This window comes from Pseudophryne corroboree, chromosome 3, assembly GCF_028390025.1.
Source record: "Pseudophryne corroboree isolate aPseCor3 chromosome 3, aPseCor3.hap2, whole genome shotgun sequence".
Classification (NCBI taxonomy): Eukaryota; Metazoa; Chordata; class Amphibia; order Anura; family Myobatrachidae; genus Pseudophryne; species Pseudophryne corroboree.
Window position 1 is genome coordinate 266,418,698 of NC_086446.1, and position 27,211 is coordinate 266,445,908.

Consider the following 27,211-nt stretch of genomic DNA (forward strand, 5'->3'; position numbering starts at 1 on the left):
TTGCCACTCCTAAAACCCCATCACAAATCCAAATCGATGGAGCAAATGATTAGAATGTGATATGTCATGAAGCCGCCCTGGCGGGTAACATGTAGCCTGATTCAATATGTGCCCCCCCCCCTTCTTAACCCAATGTCTTTGTCTTGTTGTTTGATCGTTTAGTGTATTAAATATTGGACATGTATATTGTACTATTTCTCCATTGCTAGAAATACCATGCGGCCGCAATTGGTAGTGCTGTGGAGATGATGCCTTGTCAAACTGTTTGTCTATAATTGGAAAATTTGAATAAATACAATTTAAAAAAAAAAAAAAAAATGACAGGGGCATGCTGGAGATGCTGTCGGTGGCCCGAAAAATTGTGGGCCACTTTCTGCATTCAGCCACTGCGTGCCGAAGACTGGAGCACAATCAAACACGTCTGAACCTGCCCTGCCATCACCTGAAGCAAGAGGTGGTAACGAGATGGAATTCAACACTCTGAATGCTTCAGAGGATGGAGGAGCAGCAAAAGGCCATTCAAGCCTATACATCCACCTACGATATAGGCAAAGGAGGGGTAATGCACCTGACTCAAGCACAGTGGATAATGATTTCCATCTTGTGCAAGTTTCTCCAACTTTTCGAACTTGCCACACGTGAAGTCAGTTCAGACACTGTCAGCTTGAGTCAGGTCATTCACCTCATCAGGCTTTTGCAGAAGCAGCTTGAGAAATTGAAGGAGGAGCTAATACGGAGCGATTCCGCAAAGTATGTCGGACTTGTGGATGGAGCCCTTCATTCACTTTGCCAGGATTCAAGGGTGGTCAATCTGTTGAAATCAGGGCACTACATTTTGGCCACCGTGCTCGATAGGTTTAAAGCCTACGTTGTATCTCTCTCTTCTGGCAGACACAAGTGTGCAGAGCTTCAAAGACCTGCTGGTGAGTAAATTGTAAACTCAAGCGGAACGTGACCCGTCAACAGCTCCTCCTTCAATTTCTCCTGCCACTGGGGCGGCAAGGAAAAGTATAAGATTTCCTAGCCCACCCTCTGGCGGTGATGCAGGGCAGTCAGGAGCGAAAGCTTACATCTGGTCTGGACTGAAGGACCTGCCGACGATTACTGACATGTCTTCTGTCACTGTATATGATTCTGTCACCATTGAAAGAATGGTGGAGGATTATATGAGTGGCAGCATCCAAGTAGGCATGTCAGACAGTCCATATGTATACTGGTAGGAAAAAGAGGCAGTTTGGATGCCCTTTTACAAACTGGCTTTATTTTACCTAAGTTGCCCCCCCCACCCCCCACCCCCACCCCCACCCCACCTCCAGTGTGTACTCCGAAAGAGTGATTAGTGCAGCCGTAACCTTGTCAGCGATCGGAGGAGGTTACTTCCACAAAATGTGGAGAAGATGATGTTCATCAAAATGAATTCTAAATTCCTCCGGAAAGACCTTTACCAGCAATTGCCTCCAGAAAGTACACAGGGACCAGTGATGATGGATTCCAGTGGGGACAATACTCTGTGAGGAAGAGGATGTACACAGTCAAAAGGGTGAGGAATCGGAGGATGAGGATGAGGTCGACATCTTGCCTCTGTAGAGCCAGTTTGTGCAAGGAGAGATTGATTGCTTCTTTTTTGGTGGGGGCCCAAACAAACCAGCAATTTCAGCCACAGTCTTGTGGCAGACCCTGTCGCTGAAATGATTGGTTTGTTAAAGTGTGCATGTCCTGTTTATACAACATAATGGTGGCTGGGAGGGCCCAAGAACATTTTCATCTTGCACCTCTTTTTCTTCTTATCATCATGTGCTGTTTGGGGACTATTTTTTAAAGTGCCATCCTGTCTGACACTTCCGTATATGTCCAGTGGTACTGCCATTTAATTCCAGTGATTTTGCCGTATAATTCCAGTGATTTGGCCTTTTAATTCCAGTGATATTGCCATTTAATTCCAGTGATTTGGACGTATAATCCAGGGATTTGGATGTATAATTCCAGTGATTTTGCCATTTAATTCCAGTGATTTGGTAGTATAATTCCAGTGATTTGGACATATAATTCCAGTGATTGTGCAGTATAATTCCAGTGATTTGGACATATAATTCCAGTGATTTTGCCATTTAATTCCAGTGATTTGAACGTATAATTCCAGTGATTTTGCCATTTAATTCCAGTGATTTGGACGTATAATTCCAGTGATTTTGCCATTTAATTCCAGTGATTTGGACGTATAATTCCAGTGATTTGGTCGTATAATTCCAGTGATTTCGATTTATAATTCCGGTGGGAATTGTTTGTGTCGCTTGGCATAGTCATACAGCTACCTCATTGCACCTCTTCGACATCTTTGCATGAGCTGCTGTTTGGGGCCTAGTTTTTGAAAAGTGCCATTCTGTCTGACACTGCTGTATGAGTCCAGGGGTACTGCTGTATTAGTCCTGGGGTACTGCCATATAAATCCACCAATTGCACAATTTTTAAAAAATGACAGGAGTGTTCAGGAGATGCTGTCAGTGGACCGAACAATTGCCGCCCAGTTTCGACATTAAGCCACTGCGTGACACTACTAGATGGGCCAGGTGCTTAGTCATACAGCAAACTCGGTACACCTCTTTTTCTTCTTTGCATAATGTGCTGTTTGGGGCCTTTTTTTTATATCTGCCCTCCTGTCTACCACTGCAGTGCCACTCCTAGATGGGCCAATTGTTTGTGTCGCTTGGCTTAGTCATACAGCTACCTCATTGCACCTCTTCTACAACTTTGCACGAGGTGCTGTTTGGGGCCTAGTTTTTGAAAAGTGCCATCCTGTCTGACACTGCAGTGCCACTCCTAGATGGGCCAGGTGTTTGTGCCGCACACTTGTGTCGCTTGGCTTAGTCATACAGCAGCCTCGGTGCACATCTTTTTCTTCTTTGCATCATGTGCTGTTTGCAGCCTTTTTTTATATCTGCCCTCCTGTCTGCCACTGCAGTGCCACTCCTAGATGGGCCAGGTGTTTGTGCCGCACACTTGTGTCACTTAGCTTAGTCATACAGCGACCTCGGTGCAACTTTTAGGCCTAAAAACAATATTGTGAGGTGTTCAGAATAGACTGGAAATGAGTGGAAATGAATGTTATTGAGGGTAATAATACCGTAGGATCAAAATTACTTCCAAATTATGTGATTTTAGCTGTTTTTATGTTTTTTTCAAAAATCATCCAGATCCAAAACCAAAACCAAAGCACGAAAGGGTGGTTTTGGCAAAACCAAGCCAAATCCAAAACACAAAAGTGGAATTAGAACCAAAACCAAAACACGAAAAGTGCCAGCCGCACATCTCTAGTTCCTAGTTGCGAAACCTAATGGATCCTCTCGGACCATTCTCAACTTCATAGAAACATAGAAACATAGAATTTGACGGCAGATAAGAACCACTTGGCCCATCTAGTCTGCCCCTTTTTTTTATCCTTTAGGTAATCCCAACCCTTTTTGAACCTTAATTCTTTGTAAGGATATTCATATGCCTATCCCAAGCATGTTTAAATTGCTCTCCAGTCTTAGCCTCTACCACCTCTGATGGGAGACTATTCCACTTATCCACTACCCTTTCTGTGAAGTAATTTTTCCTTAAATTTCCCCTGAACCTCCCCCCCTCCAGTCTCAATGTATATCCTCGAGTTCTAATACTTCTCTTCCTTTGAAGAATGTTTCCCTCCTGAACTTTGTTAAGACCCTTGATATATTTGAAAGTTTCTATCATGTCTCCCCTTTCCCTTCTCTCCTCCAAACTATACATGTTAAGATCTTTTAGCCTTTCCGGGTACGTTTTGTGATGTAGGCCATGCACCATTTTAGTTGCCCTTCTTTGTAAATCTCTAATGTATTTATATCCTTCTGGAGATATGGTCTCCAGAACTGGACACAGTATTCCAGATGGGGCCGCACCAATGACCTGTACAGTGGCATTATCACTTCTTTTTTCCTGCTACTGATTCCTCTCCCTATGCAACCAAGCATCTGACTTGCCTTTCTCATTGCTTTGTTGCATTGCTTTCCTGCCTTCAAGTCACTTGAAATAGTGACTCCTAAATCCCTTTCCTCCTCAGTAGTTTCCATTATAGTACCCTTGATACTATATTTAGCCTTTGAGTTTTTGAGACCCAAGTGCATGATTTTGCATTTTTTAGTTGCCACGTTCTTGACCATTTCTCAAGCCTAGCTAGGTTATCAATCATTTGTTTTACCCCTCCCGGTGTGTCTACCCTGTTGCATATCTTTGTATCATCTGCAAAAAGGCATACCTTCCCTTCAATACCATCTGCAATGTCACCAACAAAGATATTAAAGAGAACAGGACCAAGTACAGATCCCTGGGGTACTCCACTGGTAACATTTCCCTCCATAGATTGCACTCCACTAACTACAACTGTCTGTTTCCTATCCTGCAACCAGGTTCTTATCCATTTAACTGTTTTATAATCCACCCCCACGCTTTCAAGTTTATTTAGCAGTCTGCGATGTGGGACAGTGTCAAATGCCTTACTAAAGTCTAGATATGCTACATCTACAGCTCCCCCTTGATCTATTATTTTCGTAACAGAGTCAAAAAAGTCAATAAGATTTGTTTGGCATGATCTACTACCAGTAAATCCATGCTGTTTTGGATCCTGTAAGTGGTTTGATTTAAGATATTCCACAACTCTTTCTTTTAATAGTTTTTCCATTACTTTCCCCACTACTGATGTAAGGCTTACTGGTCTGTAGTTACTTGCTTCTTCCTTGCTTCCACTTTTGTGCAGTGGAACTACATTTGCTCTTTTCCAGTCCTCTGGAATGGCACCTGTATTTAGTGACTGGTTAAATAATTCTGTTAACGGTGTAACCAGCACATCTTTTAGCTCTTTGAGTATCCTTGGGTGTATCGCATCTGGTCCCATTGATTTATCCACTTTTAGTTGTGAAAGTTCTGTTAGGACCTTCTCCTCTGTAAATGTACTTTCATCTACCTTATTTTTATGAATGTCCTTGCAACTTAACTGTGGCCCCATCCCTTCTTCTGTAGTAAATACTGAGCAAAAATAATTATTTAGGTGATCTGCTATTGCCTTGTCTCCCTCCACCAAATTCTCACTCTCTGTCTTAAGTCTTATTATTCCTCCATTTGATTTTCTCCTTTCACTTATATACTTAAAAAAAGTCTTTGAACAAATTTGTGAAGGTATCCAAATTCTGTATGGAAACTCTTCGCTCTATTGTTCTGGCCTTGGAGCCCAAGGACTATATGGTATTCCTGGACATACAGGATGCTTACCTACATATACCTATTGCCATGTCGCATCAGCAATATCTGCAGTTTGCTAATGGCAACCTAGATTATCAATTCCAGGCCTTGCCTTTTGGACTGACCACGGCTCCGCGAATCTTCGCCAAGGTCATGGCGGTCATGACAGCGCTTCTCCGCAGTCAGGGTATCAGGATCCTGCCGTATCTGGACGACTTTTTGATCCTGGTGAACTCCCCAGAGGTTCTCCTCCATCATCTGGAACTGACGGTCCAATTCCTGCAAGCCCACGGGTGGCTCATCAACTGGAAGAAATCCTTGCTGGTTCCTGCGCAGAGCATGGTACACCTGGGGGCGTTACTGGGCACACACCACCAACGGTTGTTCTTGTCTCCGGAGAAGGTCATGAAACTTCAGGACAGAATACAATGCTTCTTCTCTCGCCCTCGTGTGTCGATACACTCGACGATGCAAATACTAGGCCTCATGGTGTCGGCTTTCGACATGGTAGAGTATGCTCAATTTCATTCTTGCCCTCTGCAGCAGTTAATCCTTTCCAAGTGGATGGCCTGCCTCACCGGATCAGGTCTCACATGATTTCCTTGACTCCGGAAGTATGTCTGTCTCTGAGCTGGTGGCTCCAAGACCATCAATTGAGCAGGGGTCATCCCTTCTGGATCTCCAACTGGGTCCTCCTAACGACGGATGCCAGTCTGCTGGGTTGGGGCGCTGTGTTGGAGCAGCACTCTCTTCAGGGTCGGTGGACCAGGGAGGAATCTCTCCTTCCGATAAACATTCTGGAGTTGCGGGCAGTGTTCACTGCTCTGAAACTGGCCCTGCCTCTGGTACAGAATAAGCCTGTTCAAGTACAGTCGGACAACGCCACCACGGTGGCGTACATAAATCATCAAGGCGGCACTCGAAGCTGCATGGCAATTATGGAAGTGTCAAAGATTCTTCTATGGGCGGAACGCCATCTGCCTGCCATATCAGCAGTGTTCATTCCGGGGGTCCTCAACTGGGAAGTGGACTTCTCAGTCATCAGGACGTACACGCCAAAGAGTGGAGCCTTCATCCAGAAGTCTTTCATCTCCTAGTGGACAAGTGGGGCCTACCAGATGTAGACCTGATGGCGTCTCGACCGAATCACAAGGTTAAGGTCTTCGGAGCAAGGACAAGGGATCCTCAAGCAGCATTCGTGGACGCCCTGGCTTTTCCATGGAACTTTCGGCTGCCATACGTGTTCCCTCCGGTGTCACTTCTGCCCAGGGTAATAAGGAAGTTCAAGCAAGAGGGATGATTACTACTTCTAATCGCTCCAGCGTGGCCCAGACGGCATTGGTTCTCAGACCTGCACGGTCTCTCGATACAGCGTCCTCTTCTACTTCTGCAACGCCCAGACCTCCTCATTCAAGGCCCTTGTGTCTACCAGGATCTGGCCCGACTGGCTTTGACGGCATGGCTCTTGAAGCTTCAATTTTGAGGGCCAAGGGATTTTCTGAGGCGGTCATTCAAACTATGTTGAAAGCCCGTAATCTGGCTTCGGTTCAGATTTATTATAGGGTCTGGAATTCTTACTTCACATGGTGTGCGGCTAAGAATTATGATGCGTACAAGTTCAGTACTGCCATGCTTTTGGCTTTTCTGCAACAGGGTCTGGACTTAGGCCTTCGTCTGGCCTCCCTCAAGGTTCATATTTCAGCTTTTTCGGTATGGTTTCATCTTAAAATTGTGACTCTGCCTGATGTTCATACTTTCACTCAGGGCGTTTTACGGATTCAACCTCCCTATGTTCCTCCTGTGGCTCCTTGGGATTTGTCGGTTATTCTGGATGCCCTACAAGAGTCTCCGTTTTAACCTCTTGAGTCTGTGGACCTTAAATGGCTTACACTTAAGGTCTTATTTTTGCTGGCTATTGCCTCTGCTAGAAGGGTTTCAGACTTGGGTGTCTTATCCTGTCGGTCACCCTTTCTGATTTTTCGCCGTGACCGTGCAGTTCTTCGAACTCGCCCTGATTATCTGCCTAAGGTGGTGTCGTCTTTCCACCTTAACCAAGAGATTGTGGTTCCGGACTTTATTTCTCCTGGTTTGTCCTCCAAAGAACGGTCTTTGGATGTGGTACGGGCTCTCAGTATATATGTGAAGAGAACCGCATCTCTTAGGAGATCGGATTCTCTCTTTGTCCTTTTTGGTTTTCACAAACGTGGCTGGCCAGCAAATAAGCAGACCTTGGCCAGATGGATTAGAATGGTGATTGCACAAGCTTATGTACAGGATGGACTTCCAGCTCCTGCTACTATCAAGGCCAATTCTACTCGGTCTGTTGGACCTTCTTGGGCGGCCCGCCGTGGTGCATCCCTTGAATAGTTGTGCAAGGCGGCTACATGGTCCTCAGTGAACACATTCAACAGGTTCTATGCCTTTGATACTTCCGCCTCCCAGGATGCTTCCTTTGGACGCCGGGTTCTTGTGCCCGCCACAGTGCATCCCCTCCCATCAGGAACTGCTTTAAGACATCCCCGATGTTATTCCATTTGGAATTCCAGTGTACCCCGCTGCAGAAAAGGAGATTTATGGTAAGACTTACCAAGGTTAAATCTCTTTTTGCGAGGTACACTGGATTCCACAGGGCGCCCACCCTGGCGCACTAAGCTTCTTTGGGTTTGTATGGCATTAGCCGCTGGTACCTTCTCCTGTCGTGAGAATGTGGTTGTCTGTGGCTACTAACGACTTTCGTCTCTTTTACCTGCTACTGCATTGGACTGGTTAACAAAATTGAGCTCCAGTGCCTGGAGGCGGGGATATAGAAGAAGCGGTGCAGTGCATCCTGAGAACAGTCAAAGCTTTAGACTGTTGGTGCCTCGGATCAAGATCCAACTCTACACCCCAATGTTATTCCCAGTGGAATCCAGTGTACCTTGCAGAAAGAGATTTAACAATGGTAAGTTTTACCATAAATCTCCTTTTTTCAGAACTTCATGAATGGCACAATTTTCTGTGGAAATTATCAGAAGTTAATTGTAACTGGGAGATATATGTGATATCTCCTGTATTACACTATTTATGAATGGCCCTGTACCCTAATTTCCAGTAAAATAGTGACAATGTTAATCTTCACCGACTTTTGTAGAAATTAAGAGATCATGACTACAACTCCTTAGAATTTGGAGGTAGGAGTAAATCCCAGGGGCGCCAAGAGGGGAAGGGATGTGGGGGTTACCGAATACCCGGGCACAGGCTTGTTGCTTAGGAAGCAGAATGGTCATTTTTATTTTTCCTGAGCAGTGGCCATACCTCCTGAATTTGCCCACAACCCCTTCCCCTCAACCCCAAGTATTCAGGACTCATTTAGCTCTTGATGGCCCTTGTAAATCCATCTATAATCTGCAATATTTCACCCTGGCAAAACCATGTTTATAATGTGCAGACGACTCAGAGTTGGAAGGGGAGTATCTTTAAGATCAATAGTAATCATGGCAGGAATGTCACTACTTACTTTGAGTCTCTCCTCCTACATTGTAACTTTTTATCTTTGTAATGGGGGCACACATCTCTCACCCTGCTAAGCACTCAGCACGATGTGTGCTGTGCCTGGGGGGTGGGGGTACGCTCACTTCACCCAGCGGTGAAGTGAGCGATCTAACTAGATTGTGCCTGCATGCAGGCCAATCTAGAGTCAGCAATAGCACTGCACGGGACCGCACATCGCTATCGCTATGGGGCATACACATGGAGAGATGTGTGCTTTATTTCTAAGCAATCTAGTCACATTGCTTAGACTTTAAGCACACATCGCTACGTGTATACCCCCCTTTACTTCATAACTCCATTTGCAGAACTGTTTCCTTTAATGTCTCTCACAGCCACCTTTCGTAGGTCTGGAGGAAAGGGTTTATCTATCCCCACCTGCCTTATCTCTTAGGGGAATCTACAGATTTCTGGTGTGAAAAAGGTCCAAAGCCGTGCAATGAGCCTGATCCTGAGTGGCAGGCAAGCCAAAGGTGACTCCAGTGGAGCTATCTTCTGCTTCTGCACATGCATCCTGATAGCGTGCGCCTAGAGTCGGAGTTGTGATTGACACACAGTGTCAGAAATGTGTTGAAATGTAGTGAGAGTTCCTGGGTGGTGACACGGAGGTGTCTAAGTGGACATATCCTTTTTCTGGTTGTGTTATGGGAGTGTCACTGACAGCTGTTTGTTAGCACCGGGAGGCGCACGTCCCGGCCGCTGCCTGGGAGCTGACACGCCGCTTCTCCTACTGACCCCCGCCTGGCGCCTAGCAACAGGCGGATGCCAGGCGCAAGGTCTCCTGGTCCCCGCCAGACTCCTAGCAACGGGGACACCGCAGGCAGAGGGCGTTCCCCGTTGTTTAGGATACATTCGTGCAGCAGGGCAGCTGCACTTACTCAGCCATCAGGATCCTGATTGGGTATAACCCATATTTATTCTCTTCTTGTTCACTTCCAAAATGCTGGTGGTAGTTCCTGCTACATGGTGAACCTGTCAGCTCTGTGAACTCCTAAAATTCTGGGTGGTCTTCAGTATGCCGGCTGTTGGGATCCCGGCGCACAGTATACTGGCGCCGGAATCCCGACAGCCGGCATACCGACACTTATTCTCCCTCGTGGGGGTCCACGACCCCCCTGGAGGGAAAATAAAGCAGTGCCCGCAGTGTGGCGTGCACAGCGAGCCCGCTAGGGACTCATTTGCACTCGCCACGCTGTCGGTAAGCCAACGGTCGGGCTCCCGGCGCCGGTATGCTGGTCGCCGGGAGCCCGACCGCCGGCATACCATACCACACCCTAAAATTCTGATACCTTGCCTTGTTCGTTTACCTTCTTGGAACCAGCTCTCCTAGAATTCAGGTTTTGTGTGGAACTCCACACAGATTCTTGCTTTGCATTTATTCATTATTATTACCACCTTGTGCATTGTTGCATGTATATACAGTCTTGTTGCTAATAACACCCTATGCACTGTTGCATGTACGTACTGATTGTGTTAAATTTCGGTTATTTTTCTCTGTGTGTAGTGCAGCGGTATCTAGGTAGTGTTCAGTGAACGTCTCACCATACTGCAATTTACTCTTTCGCTGCCTCAATAGTCGTCTTGTCCATACATAAAACCTGGGGGCATCTGAGTACGGGGTGGACCTAATTTACCCTAGAAAGTCGGCTGCTATAGGAGAAGCTTAGCATTGCAGGAGGCTAAAAGACTGCTGGAATTGCGTGAGCATCACCAAGAACCACCAGGTAGCCCATAGCACACTGTAGTCCACGTAACACTGTTGCATAGACAGACTCATCTATTCACATAGGAGGCCATACTCGGGCAGAGACACTGCACCTGCAATAGTGACGATGCAAGTTTCAGTGTCTACAGATGCTGACAGTGGTGGTCTCAGTCATTGCACATTCGGATGCATGGATATATATAACAAAAAAAGGTCTTTATTGCATTATTTGCATAGAAAATGCTGATAAGGACTTCTCAATGTGTGCTTGAGAGCTACTGTATATCTGATCACACAAATGGTTTATGGTTTCAGTGGAAGATGGTTATGCTCTGTGATTTAGGAAGCTTGTATCAATGGGTAAGAGTAAAGTGGTCACAATTCTGTGCGCTTTATGGACTTGGAAATACAAATGCTTCCAAAAACAACAATATAAGGGTTTAACTAAGACTTTTAACTTTAGGAAAGCTAATTTCATATAGCTGAAACAAGCAATGAAGGACATCAATTGGGAAATTGTATTTCATGGTAAGAATACTGCTGAAATGTGGGATGTTTTTACAACTGCGCTCAATAAGTACACTAATTTATATATTCCCAAAGTCAACACAAACAGGAGTAGGAAATTCAAACCGATGTGGCTTAATAAGAAGGTCAAGGAACAAATGGATATAAAAAGGCATGCTTTCAAAGCATTTAAGTCGGATGGAATGGTGGAATCATTCCAGTTCTACAAGGAATGTAACAAAAAATGCAAAAAAGCAATCAGAGCAGCTAAAATAGAAAACGAAAAACATATCGCAAAGGAGAGTAAAACAAACCCCAAAAAGTTCCTTAAGTATATAAACGGTAAAAGGTTAAAAAGGGAGAATATTGGGCCTTTAAAGGGCGAGTTGGATGTCTTGATTAATGATGATAAGGAAAAAGCTGATCTATTTAATAAATTCTTTTCATCAGTATCCACGAAAGAGGACATGTTGACGAGAGTAGAGCATAACATAAACTATAATCACGACCCGTTGCTTGGTACTTGGTTAAACGAGGGAGTAGTCCGGGAGAGACTAAGTAAAATTAAGATAAATAAATCTCCTGGGCCAGATGGACTCCACCCCAGGCTTCTTATGGAACTCAACGTAGAGCTATAGAAACCTCTATATCTGATTTTCAGCGAGTCAATTAGATCAGGAATGATACCAAAGGACTGGCATATAGCAGAGGTAGTCCCAATATTTAAAAAGGGTAGTAAAATGCTCCCCGGGAACTATAGACCGGTAAGTTTGACATCTATAGTGGGAAAAATACTAGAAGGTATATTAAGGGATAGCATACTAGAGTACTTGGATGCCTCTAAGGTTATTACTAGGAATCAGCATGGATTTGTGAAGGACAGGTCATGTCAAACAACTTAATAAGCTTTTACGAGAAAGTGTGCGATAATATTGATCAGGGTCAAGCAGTGGATGTGATCTTTTTGGACTTCGCTAAGGCCTTTGACAAAGTTCCACACAGGAGACTAATTCTCAAACTAAGAGAGATTGGGGTAGAAAACACTATTTGTACTTGGGTGAGTAATTGGCTGATTAATAGGGATATTTTTTTGTTATAATATAGGTTGAACTCGATGGACAATTGTCTTTTTTCAACCTCAACAACTATGTAACTGTGTAACTATGTAACAGTGAATAGCTATCAGCAGTCTGATTGGTGGATGGCTTCAGCCACGGCTGACAGTGAATCCCTATCTGGCTGCAGGCTGGGAGGTAGGTGGAGAATGCTGTCTGGCTGCTCTGCTTGTGTTTAATTCACAATCAGAGTAGCTGTGTAGATTCTGTCTCTGTCTGCCCCTCAGCTAGCTACCCTATGCATGAACTGAATATCTGTACACTCCATGTAGTGTGTAGCCGCTTGCTATGTGCATAGGGCTTTGCAGGCTACAGCCTGACACCCTCGCTTGACAAAGTTCCATTTCATGTGGAGAAACCTGATTTTGTTGAGGTCTTGGAGAAGGCATTAGTCATATTCCTCTATAGACAAACCGAATGTTCTCGCAGTGTTCTTGCATAGGAAACCCTTTAATAAATACCTCATAGTCTGCAAGTGCAAGTGCAAATTCCTTAAGACATGCATCACACAGAGTATCTCTCTACTGTCATCATAAAATTGGTAAGACAGGATGGCTCATTGTCTATCGTGATCTGCCGAAAACCACTATGGGGTATATTTACTAAGGTCCCGATTTTGACCGAGATGGTGTTTTTTCTTCAAAGTGTCATCTCGGGAATTTACTAAACTCAAATCACGGCAGTGATGAGGGCATTCGTATTATTTTGGAAGTCCTAGGAAAAGATTACGAATTAATACACCATCGGTTAAATACGCCAGGAATTAGGTAGAAATCGGTCATTTACTAAAAAGTGCAAATCACAAACACTGCCGACAATAGCCAAACACTGCCGTGCTAAAATACAAATCGTGAAAAAGTGCTAAAAAAAACCCAGACCTGCTTTTTTTTACCGTGTCGGATAGGCATGCACGGATCCATGAGATCCGTGCATGTTTTTCAGTGGGAAGGGGTAGGAAAGTGTTTTTTTTTTTTTTTTAAATGCGTGGGGTCCCCCCTCCTAAGCCAAACCAGCCTCGGGCTCTTTGAGCCGGCCCTGGTTGAAAAAATATGGGTAAAAAAATGTCAGGGGTTCCCCCATATTTAAACAACCAGCACCGGGCTCTGCGCCTGGTCCTGGTTCCAAAAATACGGGGGACAAAAAGCGTAGGGGTCCCCCGTATTTCTGAAACCAGCACCGGGCTCCACTAGCCAGATACATAATGCCACAGCCGGGGGACACTTTTATATAGGTCCCTGCGGCCCTGACATTACATACCCAACTAGTCACCCCTGGCCGGGGTACCCTGGAGGAGTGGGGACCCCTTCAATCAAGGGGTCCCCCCCTCCAGCCACCCAAGGGCCAGGGGTGAAACCCGAGGCTGTCCCCCCCATCCAAGGGCTGCGGATGGGGGGCTGATAGCCTTTTTGTCAAAAAATGAATATTGTTTTTAGTAGCAGTACTACAAGTCCCAGCAAGCCTCCCCCGCAAGCTGGTACTTGGAGAACCACAAGTACCAGCATGCGGTGGAAAACCGGGCCCGCTGGTACCTGTAGTACTACTACTAAAAAATACCCCAATAAAAACAGAAGACACACACCTTGAAAGTAAAAGTTTAATACATACATCCACACCTCCATATACACATACTTACCTATGTTCACACGAGGGTCGGTCCTCTTCTCCATGTAGAATCCATGGTGTACCTGTTGAAAAAATTATACTCACAAAATCCAGTGTAGATGGCTCCTCTTCTTTTCTATTTGTAATCCTGGTACTTTGCAAAATAACAAAACGGACACCCGACCTCGCACTGAAAGGGGCCCCATGTTTTCACATGGGACCCCTTTCCCCGAATGCCAGGAACCCCCCCTGACTTCTGTCTAAGAGGGTTCCATCAGCCAATCAGGGAGCGCCACGTTGTGGCACCCTCCTGATTGGCTGTGTGCTCCTGTAGTGAATGACAGGCAGCACACGGCAGTGTTACAATGTAGCACCTATGCGCTCCATTGTAACCAATGGTGGAAACTTTGTGGTCAGCGGTGAGGTTACTTTCGGTCAACCGCTGACCACAAAGTTCCCACCATTGGTTACAATGGAGCGCATAGGTGCTACATTGTAACACTGCCGTGTGCTGCCTGTCATTCACTACAGGAGCACACAGCCAATCAGGAGGGTGCCACAACGTGGCGCTCCCTGATTGGCTGATGGAACCCTCCTAGACAGAAGTCAGGGGGGGTTCCTGGCATTCGGGGAAAGGGGTCCCATGTGAAAACTAGAGATGAGCGGGTTCGGTTTCTTTGAATCCGAACCCGCACGAACTTCACTTTTTTTTCCACGGGTCCGAGCGACTCGGATCTTCCCGCCTTGCTCGGTTAACCCGAGCGCGCCCGAACGTCATCATGACGCTGTCGGATTCTCGCGAGGCTCGGATTCTATCGCGAGACTCGGATTCTATATAAGGAGCCGCGCGTCGCCGCCATTTTCACTCGTGCATTGAGATTGATAGGGAGAGGACGTGTCTGGCGTCCTCTCCATTAGAATAGAGATAGATAGATTAGATAGAGAGAGATTGTGCAGAGTCGCAGACAGAGTTAGTTTACCACAGTCAGTGACCAGTGCAGCAGCTAGTTAACTTTTATTTAATATAATATATCCGTTCACTTCTCTCTGCTATATCCGTTCTCTGCCTGAAAAAAAAAACGATACACAGCACAGTCAGTCACACAGTGTGACTCAGTCTGTGTGCACTCAGCTCAGCCCAGTGTGCTGCACAGTCATCAATGTATAAATTAAAAGCTTATAATTAATTGTGGGGGAGACTGGGGAGCACTGCAGGTTGTTAGCAGGAGCCAGGAGTACAATTATATTAATTAACAGTGCACACTTTTGCTGCAGGAGTGGTGACCAGTGCCTGACCACCAGTATAGTATTGTTGTATACTACTAATATCTCTTTAAATATCAACCAGTCTATATTAGCAGCAGACACAGTACAGTGCGGTAGTTCACGGCTGTGGCTACCTCTGTGTCGGCACACGGCAGGCAGTCCGTCCGACCAGAATTGTATTATTTATTATTATATACCTACCACCTAACCGTGGTTTTTTTTTCATTCTTTATACCGTCATAGTGTCATCCTAATTGTTACGAGTATACTACTATCTCTTTATCAACCAGTGTACAGTGCGGTAGTTCACGGCTGTGGCTACCTCTGTGTCGGCACACGGCAGGCAGTCCGTCCGACCAGAATTGTATTATTTATTATTATATACCTACCACCTAACCGTGGTTTTTTTTTCATTCTTTATACCGTCATAGTGTCATCCTAATTGTTACGAGTATACTACTATCTCTTTATCAACCAGTGTACAGTGCGGTAGTTCACGGCTGTGGCTACCTCTGTGTCGGCACACGGCAGGCAGTCCGTCCGACCAGAATTGTATTATTTATTATTATATACCTACCACCTAACCGTGGTTTTTTTTTCATTCTTTATACCGTCATAGTGTCATCCTAATTGTTACGAGTATACTACTATCTCTTTATCAACCAGTGTACAGTGCGGTAGTTCACGGCTGTGGCTACCTCTGTGTCGGCACACGGCAGGCAGTCCGTCCGACCAGAATTGTATTATTTATTATTATATACCTACCACCTAACCGTGGTTTTTTTTCCATTCTTTATACCGTCATAGTGTCATCCTAATTGTTACGAGTATACTACTATCTCTTTATCAACCAGTGTACAGTGCGGTAGTTCACGGCTGTGGCTACCTCTGTGTCGGCACACGGCAGGCAGTCCGTCCGACCAGAATTGTATTATTTATTATTATATACCTACCACCTAACCGTGGTTTTTTTTTCATTCTTTATACCGTCATAGTGTCATCCTAATTGTTACGAGTATACTACTATCTCTTTATCAACCAGTGTACAGTGCGGTAGTTCACGGCTGTGGCTACCTCTGTGTCGGCAGTCGGCAGGCAGTCCGTCCATCCATAATTGTATTATTATTATAATATATACCACCTAACCGTGGTTTTTTTTTCATTCTTTATACCGTCATAGTGTCATACTAGTTGTTACGAGTATACTACTATCTCTTTATCAACCAGTGTACAGTGCGGTAGTTCACGGCTGTGGCTACCTCTGTGTCGGCAGTCGGCAGGCAGTCCGTCCATCCATAATTGTATTATTATTATAATATATACCACCTAACCGTGGTTTTTTTTGCATTCTTTATACCGTCGTCATAGTGTCATACTAGTTGTTACGAGTATACTACTATCTCTTTATCAACCAGTGTACAGTGCGGTAGTTCACGGCTGTGGCTACCTCTGTGTCGGCAGTCGGCAGGCAGTCCGTCCATCCATAATTGTATTATTATTATAATATATACCACCTAACCGTGGTTTTTTTTTCATTCTTTATACCGTCGTCATAGTGTCATACTAGTTGTTACGAGTATACTACTATCTCTTTATCAACCAGTGTACAGTGCGGTAGTTCACGGCTGTGGCTACCTCTGTGTCGGCAGTCGGCAGGCAGTCCGTCCATCCATAATTGTATTATTATTATAATATATACCACCTAACCGTGGTTTTTTTTTCATTCTTTATACCGTCGTCATAGTGTCATACTAGTTGTTACGAGTATACTACTATCTCTTTATCAACCAGTGTACAGTGCGGTAGTTCACGGCTGTGGCTACCTCTGTGTCGGCAGTCGGCAGGCAGTCCGTCCATCCATAATTGTATTATTATTATAATATATACCACCTAACCGTGGTTTTTTTTTCATTCTTTATACCGTCGTCATAGTGTCATACTAGTTGTTACGAGTATACTACTATCTCTTTATCAACCAGTGTACAGTGCGGTAGTTCACGGCTGTGGCTACCTCTGTGTCGGCAGTCGGCAGGCAGTCCGTCCATCCATAATTGTATTATTATTATAATATATACCACCTAACCGTGGTTTTTTTTTCATTCTTTATACCGTCGTCATAGTGTCATACTAGTTGTTACGAGTATACTACTATCTCTTTATCAACCAGTGTACAGTGCGGTAGTTCACGGCTGTGGCTACCTCTGTGTCGGCAGTCGGCAGGCAGTCCGTCCATCCATAATTGTATTATTATTATAATATATACCACCTAACCGTGGTTTTTTTTTCATTCTTTATACCGTCGTCATAGTGTCATACTAGTTGTTACGAGTATACTACTATCTCTTTATCAACCAGTGTACAGTGCGGTAGTTCACGGCTGTGGCTACCTCTGTGTCGGCAGTCGGCAGGCAGTCCGTCCATCCATAATTGTATTATTATTATAATATATACCACCTAACCGTGGTTTTTTTATACCACCTAACCGTGGCAGTCCGTCCATAATTGTATACTAGTATCCAATCCATCCATCTCCATTGTTTACCTGAGGTGCCTTTTAGTTCTGCCTATAAAATATGGAGAACAAAAAAGTTGAGGTTCCAAAATTAGGGAAAGATCAAGATCCACTTCCACCTCGTGCTGAAGCTGCTGCCACTAGTCATGGCCGAGACGATGAAATGCCAGCAACGTCGTCTGCCAAGGCCGATGCCCAATGTCATAGTACAGAGCATGTCAAATCCAAAACACCAAATATCAGAAAAAAAAGGACTCCAAAACCTAAAATAAAATTGTCGGAGGAGAAGCGTAAACTTGCCAATATGCCATTTACCACACGGAGTGGCAAGGAACGGCTGAGGCCCTGGCCTATGTTCATGGCTAGTGGTTCAGCTTCACATGAGGATGGAAGCACTCAGCCTCTCGCTAGAAAACTGAAAAGACTCAAGCTGGCAAAAGCACCGCAAAGAACTGTGCGTTCTTTGAAATCCCAAATCCACAAGGAGAGTCCAATTGTGTCGTTTGCGATGCCTGACCTTCCCAACACTGGACGTGAAGAGCATGCGCCTTCCACTATTTGCATGCCCCCTGCAAGTGCTGGAAGGAGCACCTGCAGTCCAGTTCCTGATAGTCAGATTGAAGATGTCAGTGTTGAAGTACACCAGGATGAGGAGGATATGGGTGTTGCTGGCGCTGGGGAGGAAATTGACCAGGAGGATTCTGATGGTGAGGTGGTTTGTTTAAGTCAGGCACCCGGGGAGACACCTGTTGTCCGTGGGAGGAATATGGCCGTTGACATGCCAGGTGAAAATACCAAAAAAATCAGCTCTTCGGTGTGGAGGTATTTCACCAGAAATGCGGACAACAGGTGTCAAGCCGTGTGTTCCCTTTGTCAAGCTGTAATAAGTAGGGGTAAGGACGTTAACCACCTCGGAACATCCTCCCTTATACGTCACCTGCAGCGCATTCATAATAAGTCAGTGACAAGTTCAAAAACTTTGGGTGACAGCGGAAGCAGTCCACTGACCAGTAAATCCCTTCCTCTTGTAACCAAGCTCACGCAAACCACCCCACCAACTCCCTCAGTGTCAATTTCCTCCTTCCCCAGGAATGCCAATAGTCCTGCAGGCCATGTCACTGGCAAGTCTGACGAGTCCTCTCCTGCCTGGGATTCCTCCGATGCATCCTTGCGTGTAACGCCTACTGCTGCTGGCGCTGCTGTTGTTGCCGCTGGGAGTCGATGGTCATCCCAGAGGGGAAGTCGTAAGCCCACTTGTACTACTTCCAGTAAGCAATTGACTGTTCAACAGTCCTTTGCGAGGAAGATGAAATATCACAGCAGTCATCCTACTGCAAAGCGGATAACTGAGGCCTTGGCATCCTGGGTGGTGAGAAACGTGGTTCCGGTATCCATCATTACTGCAGAGCCAACTAGAGACTTGTTGGAGGTACTGTGTCCCCGGTACCAAATACCATCTAGGTTCCATTTCTCTAGGCAGGCGATACCGAAAATGTACACAGACCTCAGAAAAAGAGTCACCAGTGTCCTAAAAAATGCAGCTGTACCCAATGTCCACTTAACCACGGACATGTGGACAAGTGGAGCAGGGCAGGGTCAGGACTATATGACTGTGACAGCCCACTGGGTAGATGTATGGACTCCCGCCGCAAGAACAGCAGCGGCGGCACCAGTAGCAGCATCTCGCAAACGCCAACTCTTTCCTAGGCAGGCTACGCTTTGTATCACCGCTTTCCAGAATACGCACACAGCTGAAAACCTCTTACGGCAACTGAGGAAGATCATCGCGGAATGGCTTACCCCAATTGGACTCTCCTGTGGATTTGTGGCATCGGACAACGCCAGCAATATTGTGTGTGCATTAAATCTGGGCCAATTCCAGCACGTCCCATGTTTTGCACATACCTTGAATTTGGTGGTGCAGAATTTTTTAAAAAACGACAGGGGCGTGCAAGAGATGCTGTCGGTGGCCAGAAGAATTGCGGGACACTTTCGGCGTACAGGCACCACGTACAGAAAACTGGAGCACCACCAAAAACTACTGAACCTGCCCTGCCATCATCTGAAGCAAGAAGTGGTAACGAGGTGGAATTCAACCCTCTATATGCTTCAGAGGTTGGAGGAGCAGCAAAAGGCCATTCAAGCCTATACAATTGAGCACGATATAGTAGGTGGAATGCACCTGTCTCAAGTGCAGTGGAGAATGATTTCAACGTTGTGCAAGGTTCTGATGCCCTTTGAACTTGCCACACGTGAAGTCAGTTCAGACACTGCCAGCCTGAGTCAGGTCATTCCCCTCATCAGGCTTTTGCAGAAGAAGCTGGAGGCATTGAAGAAGGAGCTAGCACGGAGCGATTCCGCTAGGCATGTGGGACTTGTGGATGCAGCCCTTAATTCGCTTAACAAGGATTCACGGGTGGTCAATCTGTTGAAATCAGAGCACTACATTTTGGCCACCGTGCTCGATCCTAGATTTAAAGCCTACCTTGGATCTCTCTTTCCGGCAGACACAGGTCTGCTGGGGTTGAAAGACCTGCTGGTGACAAAATTGTCAAGTCAAGCGGAACGCGACCTGTCAACATCTCCTCCTTCACATTCTCCCGCAACTGGGGGTGCGAGGAAAAGGCTCAGAATTCCGAGCCCACCCGCTGGCGGTGATGCAGGGCAGTCTGGAGCGACTGCTGATGCTGACATCTGGTCCGGACTGAAGGACCTGACAACGATTACGGACATGTCGTCTACTGTCACTGCATATGATTCTCTCAACATTGATAGAATGGTGGAGGATTATATGAGTGACCGCATCCAAGTAGGCACGTCACACAGTCCGTACTTATACTGGCAGGAAAAAGAGGCAATTTGGAGGCCCTTGCACAAACTGGCTTTATTCTACCTAAGTTGCCCTCCCACAAGTGTGTACTCCGAAAGAGTGTTTAGTGCCGCCGCTCACCTTGTCAGCAATCGGCGTACGAGGTTACATCCAGAAAATGTGGAGAAGATGATGTTCATTAAAATGAATTATAATCAATTCCTCCGCGGAGACATTGACCAGCAGCAATTGCCTCCACAAAGTACACAGGGAGCTGAGATGGTGGATTCCAGTGGGGACGAATTGATAATCTGTGAGGAGGGGGATGTACACGGTGATATATCGGAGGGTGAAGATGAGGTGGACATCTTGCCTCTGTAGAGCCAGTTTGTGCAAGGAGAGATTAATTGCTTCTTTTTTGGGGGGGGTCCAAACCAACCCGTCATATCAGTCACAGTCGTGTGGCAGACCCTGTCACTGAAATGATGGGTTGGTTAAAGTGTGCATGTCCTGTTTTGTTTATACAACATAAGGGTGGGTGGGAGGGCCCAAGGATAATTCCATCTTGCACCTCTTTTTTCTTTTCTTTTTCTTTGCATCATGTGCTGATTGGGGAGGGTTTTTTGGAAGGGACATCCTGCGTGACACTGCAGTGCCACTCCTAGATGGGCCCGGTGTTTGTGTCGGCCACTAGGGTCGCTAATCTTACTCACACAGCTACCTCATTGCGCCTCTTTTTTTCTTTGCGTCATGTGCTGTTTGGGGAGGGTTTTTTGGAAGGGACATCCTGCGTGACACTGCAGTGCCACTCCTAGATGTGCCCGGTGTTTGTGTCGGCCACTAGGGTCGCTAATCTTACTCACACAGTCAGCTACCTCATTGCGCCTCTTTTTTTCTTTGCGTCATGTGCTGTTTGGGGAGGGTTTTTTGGAAGGGCCATCCTGCGTGACACTGCAGTGCCACTCCTAGATGGGCCCGGTGTTTGTGTCGGCCACTAGGGTCGCTTATCTTACTCACACAGCGACCTCGGTGCAAATTTTAGGACTAAAAATAATATTGTGAGGTGTGATGTGTTCAGAATAGGCTGAAAATGAGTGTAAATTATGTTTTTTGAGGTTAATAATACTTTGGGATCAAAATTACCCCCAAATTCTATGATTTAAGCTGTTTTTTAGGGTTTTTTTAAAAAAACACCCGAATCCAAAACACACCCGAATCCGACAAAAAAATTTCGGTGAGGTTTTGCCAAAACGCGGTCGAACCCAAAACACGGCCGCGGAACCGAACCCAAAACCAAAACACAAAACCCGAAAAATTTCCGGCGCTCATCTCTAGTGAAAACATGGGGCCCCTTTCAGTGCGAGGTCGGGTGTCCGTTTTGTTATTTTGCAAAGTACCAGGATTACAAATAGAAAAGAAGAGGAGCCATCTACACTGGATTTTGTGAGTATAATTTTTTCAACAGGTACACCATGGATTCTACATGGAGAAGAGGACCGACCCTCGTGTGAACATAGGTAAGTATGTGTATATGGAGGTGTGGATGTATGTATTAAACTTTTACTTTCAAGGTGTGTGTCTTCTGTTTTTATTGGGGTATTTTTTAGTAGTAGTACTACAGGTACCAGCAGGCCCAGTTTTTCACCGCATGCTGGTACTTGTGGTTCTCCAAGTACCAGCTTGCGGGGGAGGCTTGCTGGGACTTGTAGTACTGCTACTAAAAACAATATTAATTTTTTGACAAAAAGGCTATCAGCCCCCCATCCGCAGCCCTTGGATGGGGGGGGACAGCCTCGGGCTTCACCCCTGGCCCTTGGGTGGCTGGAGATGGGGGACCCCTTGATTGAAGGGGTCCCCACTCCTCCAGGGTACCCCGGCCAGGGGTGACTAGTTGGGTATGTAATGCCAGGGCCGCAGGGACCTATATAAAAGTGTCCCCCGGCTGTGGCATTATGTATCTGGCTAGTGGAGCCCGGTGCTGGTTTCAGAAATACGGGGGACCCCTACGCTTTTTGTCCCCCGTATTTTTGGAACCAGGACCAGGCGCAGAGCCCGGTGCTGGTTGTTTAAATATGGGGGAACCCCTGACATTTTATCCATATTTTTTCAACCAGGGCCGGCTCAAAGAGCCCGAGGCTGGTTTGGCTTAGGAGGGGGGACCCCACACATTTTATTTTTTGATTTTAACAATGATTTCTATTTTAATAAAGGTGCACAATGAAGCCCAGCACGGATCTCTCAGATCCGGCCGAGATTCATTGTGTTAAAGTCGGCAGTGTTTTACAAGTCACTCACGTAAAACACTGCAAAAAAAAACGAATGACATCGGTAAATACGAAAATGCAGAATACGACAGCTTAGTAATTTAGTCGTAATAAATTCAAAAAGTTGCAACTTTACACTTTCGATGTCATTCGTGATTGAACTTTAACCTCAGTCGGGAAAATACGAATTTTAGTAAATATACCCCTATGTCGTTATGCGACTGAGTTTAATGATGACCTTCTCTTTCATAGCAAGCATTCTATGCCTTGGGGCACAGACTGTAGGAGCTACAGATTCATTCAAATGCTCATGATATGTCACAGGTAGCTTGCCAATGGAAGAATTGTCAAACAAATCAATAAAGTGTTTGAGCTCAGGTACAGCCAGATTTATCACAAGTACATCAGCACTTAACTTTATCAGGCCTAACTTCATTTTGTCCGGCAGGTACAGTTGACATTTTTTAATGGACAGGTGGTTTTAGCTGTAGCCACACCTCGGGGCTTGGTCATCTGACCACCATAAACTAAGTGGTTAATTTATCTGTAGACATCAGTCACAGTATTTGGGATGGTGTGATCCAATAGTCATTATGTTGCACCTGTCATCTGATTAATTTTGATAGCACTGCGGGTCTCTGTGTCAATCAGGGTGGAGAAGATTTCACCCTTCTCAGCTCTTGTATCCACACTTTCACAGTGGAAGATGTAGGTGGCTGGCATGGACTCAATTGATTCTGTGCGGGGGACTAAACAGACGAGAAGTACGGGACTGTCTGTCATCCTGTCTGGGCTTTGACCTTCACAATTGTGCAAAATGGATCCAGTTGCCACAAGCATTACAGCACTTACAGTATATGGGGGACATTTGGACTGCTCATAGTAATGGCAGCAGCCAAAATTTCCACCTAGTTCTTGAGGCTGTTCCTTATGTTAGTTGTTGTATACATTGGCCTCTTTTTTTAAACTCCTGCACATTTTTATTTGATTGTTCATGCAGTCTATAGATATGTATGGCCTTTTCCCTTAGAAGGTTAGTGTACATGATACTGTTACATATACCACAAACTATTCTGTCCCTTATCAATTCATCTGTGAGAGCACCAATCACTCTATAATGTTAACAGCTTCAGCCATGCCACATATGCCTGCATATATACAGCAAGATGCAGAGGCGGATTTAGGGGTCAGCACGCTCCTATCCACAAATTATTGGCCACAAAATAAATGTGTTCTTTCCTTCCAATTGTATAGAATGTAATGTCCCTCTACACGATAGTATACAATATAATGTGCTTTTCCCCATAGTATAGAATGTATTGTGCCTCTTCCCCATAGTACAGAATATAGGGGCTGATTCAGACCTGGTTGCAGCTGTGCGCTCACACGCAGCAGCCGCATCCAGATGTTCTGCGCACACGCACTGGCCATTGTGCGCATGCGCGACCTTACACATTGCTCCCACATCCAGGAGGGATGCAGCCGCAGTGTGATTGACAGTGGGGGCCAGTGTGGTGTTGGGGGGGGGGTATTCCAAAAGGTGGCGGCCCGGGACCATTTACGGGGCAGCTGCATGACGTCACACGCAGCTGCTCTGAAAAAAAATATGGCGGCAGACTGCCTCACAGCGCTGCCAAGGGTCAACCCTAGTTCTGATGCATCCGCAATCTAATTGCAGATGCATCGGGAGGCGGCCTCACACATTCTGGGCAGCTTTGCCCTGTGCTGGGCGGCCCCCAGCATGTGAGGAGATGGACGCAGATCTGGCTGCGTATGCAGCGATTTGGAATCATCTTTCAATAAGGACTATAATATGCCTCCCCCTTCCCCCATAGCATAGAATGTAATTTACCTCCCTACAGCATAGAATATAACATGTCTCCCCACAGTATATAATATAACAGGTCTCCCCATAGTCTAGAATATAACAGGTCTCCCCACAGCATAGAATATAACAGGTCTCCCCAGAGTATAGAATATAACAGGTCTCCCCACAGTATCGAATATAACAGGTCTCCCTATAGTATAGACTAGAATATGCCTCCCCCTCCACATAGTATATAATGTAATGTGCCTTCCCATAGTGTAGAAAAGGAGGTGTGGCTATTAAATAACGAGACTGTACTTGTAAAAAATAACCCATACTGCATTAGGTAAAAGGGAGTGGGGCAGCACTGACCTTGAACTATCCCAATACAGTTTTGCAAGTTTCACCCCTCTTGCAGAGATAGTTTGCTGTCACACAGCGTTCAAAGAAGTTGTAGTTTTTCCCAAGCATTGTAAAAATGTTTAGTTTAAAAGTAAAGCAACGTGTTTAAATTTGTTGTTACATTTTACAATACGCGCACCACATCTTTGCATATTCTATCTTCATGTGCACGTGTGTTTGAGTGGCACAAAAGCTTTAGCGACAGTCGCAGAAAAAAATGTGAAAATTGTTCGAATAGACCGTTGACTCGGCATCTGATGATAGCAGAAATGGTAAACATCAGGAAAGAAACTGTTAGGCAAGATTAGCATCAAGATCTTAACATGACAAAAGTTTGTGCTATGATGGTCCAAAGGGGGTAATTCCAAGTTGATCGCAGCAGGAATTTTGATAGCAGTTGGGCAAAACCATGGCCCTCATTCCGAGTTGTTCGCTCGCAAGCTGCTTTTAGCAGCTTTACACACGCTAAGCCGCAGCCTACTGGGAGTGAATCTTAACTTCTTAAAATTGCGAACGAAAGATTCTCAAAATTGCGACCACACACCTCTTAGCAGTTTCTGAGTAGCTCCAGACTTACTCGGCATCTGCGATCAGTTCAGTGCTTGTCGTTCCTGGTTTGACGTCACAAACACACCCAGCGTTTGCCCAGACACTCCTCCGTTTCTTCAGCCACTCCCGCGTTTTTCCCAGAAACGGTAGCGTTTTTTTCGCACACACCCATAAAACGGACAGTTTCCGCCCAGAAACACCCACTTCCTGTCAATCACATTACGATCACCAGAACGAAGAAAAAAACGTGAGTAAAATACCTAACTGCATAGCAAATTTACTTGGTGCAGTCGCAATGCGGACATTGCGCATGCGCACTAAGCGGAAAATCGCTGCGATGCGAAAAAAATTACCGAGCGAACAACTCGGAATGACCCCCCATGTGCACTGCAGGGGAGGCAGATATAACATGTGCAGAGAGAGTTAGATTTGGGTGTGGTGTGTTCAATCTGCAATCTAAATTGCAGTGTAAAAATAAAGCAGCCAGTATTTACCCTGCACAGAAACAAAATAACCCACCCAAATCTAACTCTTTCTGCACATGTTATATCTGCCTCCCCTGCAGTGCACGTGGTTTTGCCCAACTGCTAACAAAATTCCTGCTGCGATCAACTTGGAATTACCCCCAAAGTCTTTTCACTGCCGAGCAGAAAGTAAATCGAAAGTGAATTTGTACAGATATTTTAGAACAATTCAAGTGTATTCGCATTTTTTAGATATCGTAATTACCTTTGATGAAACATGGATCTTCCAGTACAATCCTGAGACAAAACACCAGTCCATGCACTGTAATACACCATTATCACCAAGAATGAAGATAGCATGTCAAAGCAAATCCAAATTGAAAGCCATGTTTGTTAATTGTTTTCTTTGCTATCAAGGGTGTTATTTTGGCAGACTAGGTACCAAAAGGTGCAACATTGAATCAACATTAGTACAAACAGGGCTGTTTCTAGACAATTTTGCTCCCAGTTATTAAATCTACACATTTTCACCTTTGAGAAAGGCTGCAACTGCCACTGAAAAGGAGATATTTATCTCTTTTTTTATTTTATTTTTGAGATAATTATATTTATTAAATATCTCCCCAACTCACTATGGGGCAGATGTACTAAGCCATGTGGAGGGGCAAAGTGGAGAAGATAAAGCACCAACCAATCAGCTCCAAACTGTAATTTTTCAAACACAGTCTTTAACATGGCAGTTAGGAGATGATTGGCTGGTACTTTATCTCTCTCCACTTTATCACTCTCATACGCTTAGTACATCTCCCCCAAAATAGCCACCAGGTAACATCCATGACAAGAGGCAGGGATTATGAGCACCAGGCCACAATAACTTTATTAATATGTACAAAATTAAAGTATTTTTTACTTTATTGCTGTCAGTCAAAAGCTTTCTCTGAATTGACAGTCATGTAGCTGTTTCAATAGAAATCCCTCACTACTGTCATCTAGTGGTGTATTGATGTATTGTCTAAAATGTATTGCCTCTGGGGTAAACATCCCGCGACCTTTGGCCCACTAGCTAAAAATATTTCCACGTAAACTGAATCTTAACTACAGGTCAATTTTCTAACATGCGAACTTCCTTGTTGGTGGCGATCTAAACATGTCATGTACGTGTCTAGAAAATGTTTGTCCTTTTTAAATAAACACACCTTCCAACAGTTTCAATGGACTCCTAACTGCCATGTTACAGGCTGTGCTTGAGAAATGACAGATAAGAGCTGGTTGGCTGGTACTTTGTCTCTCTCCAAGCTTTATGCTGGACATACACACGACAATTATCTGGTCAATCCAGATGATGTCAGCAATTGGCCATATAATGGGAATAGAACTACACGGCGAGCTCAGCAAGGCCGCAAGGGTCTTTGTTGCCTCGCCCCCCCGCCG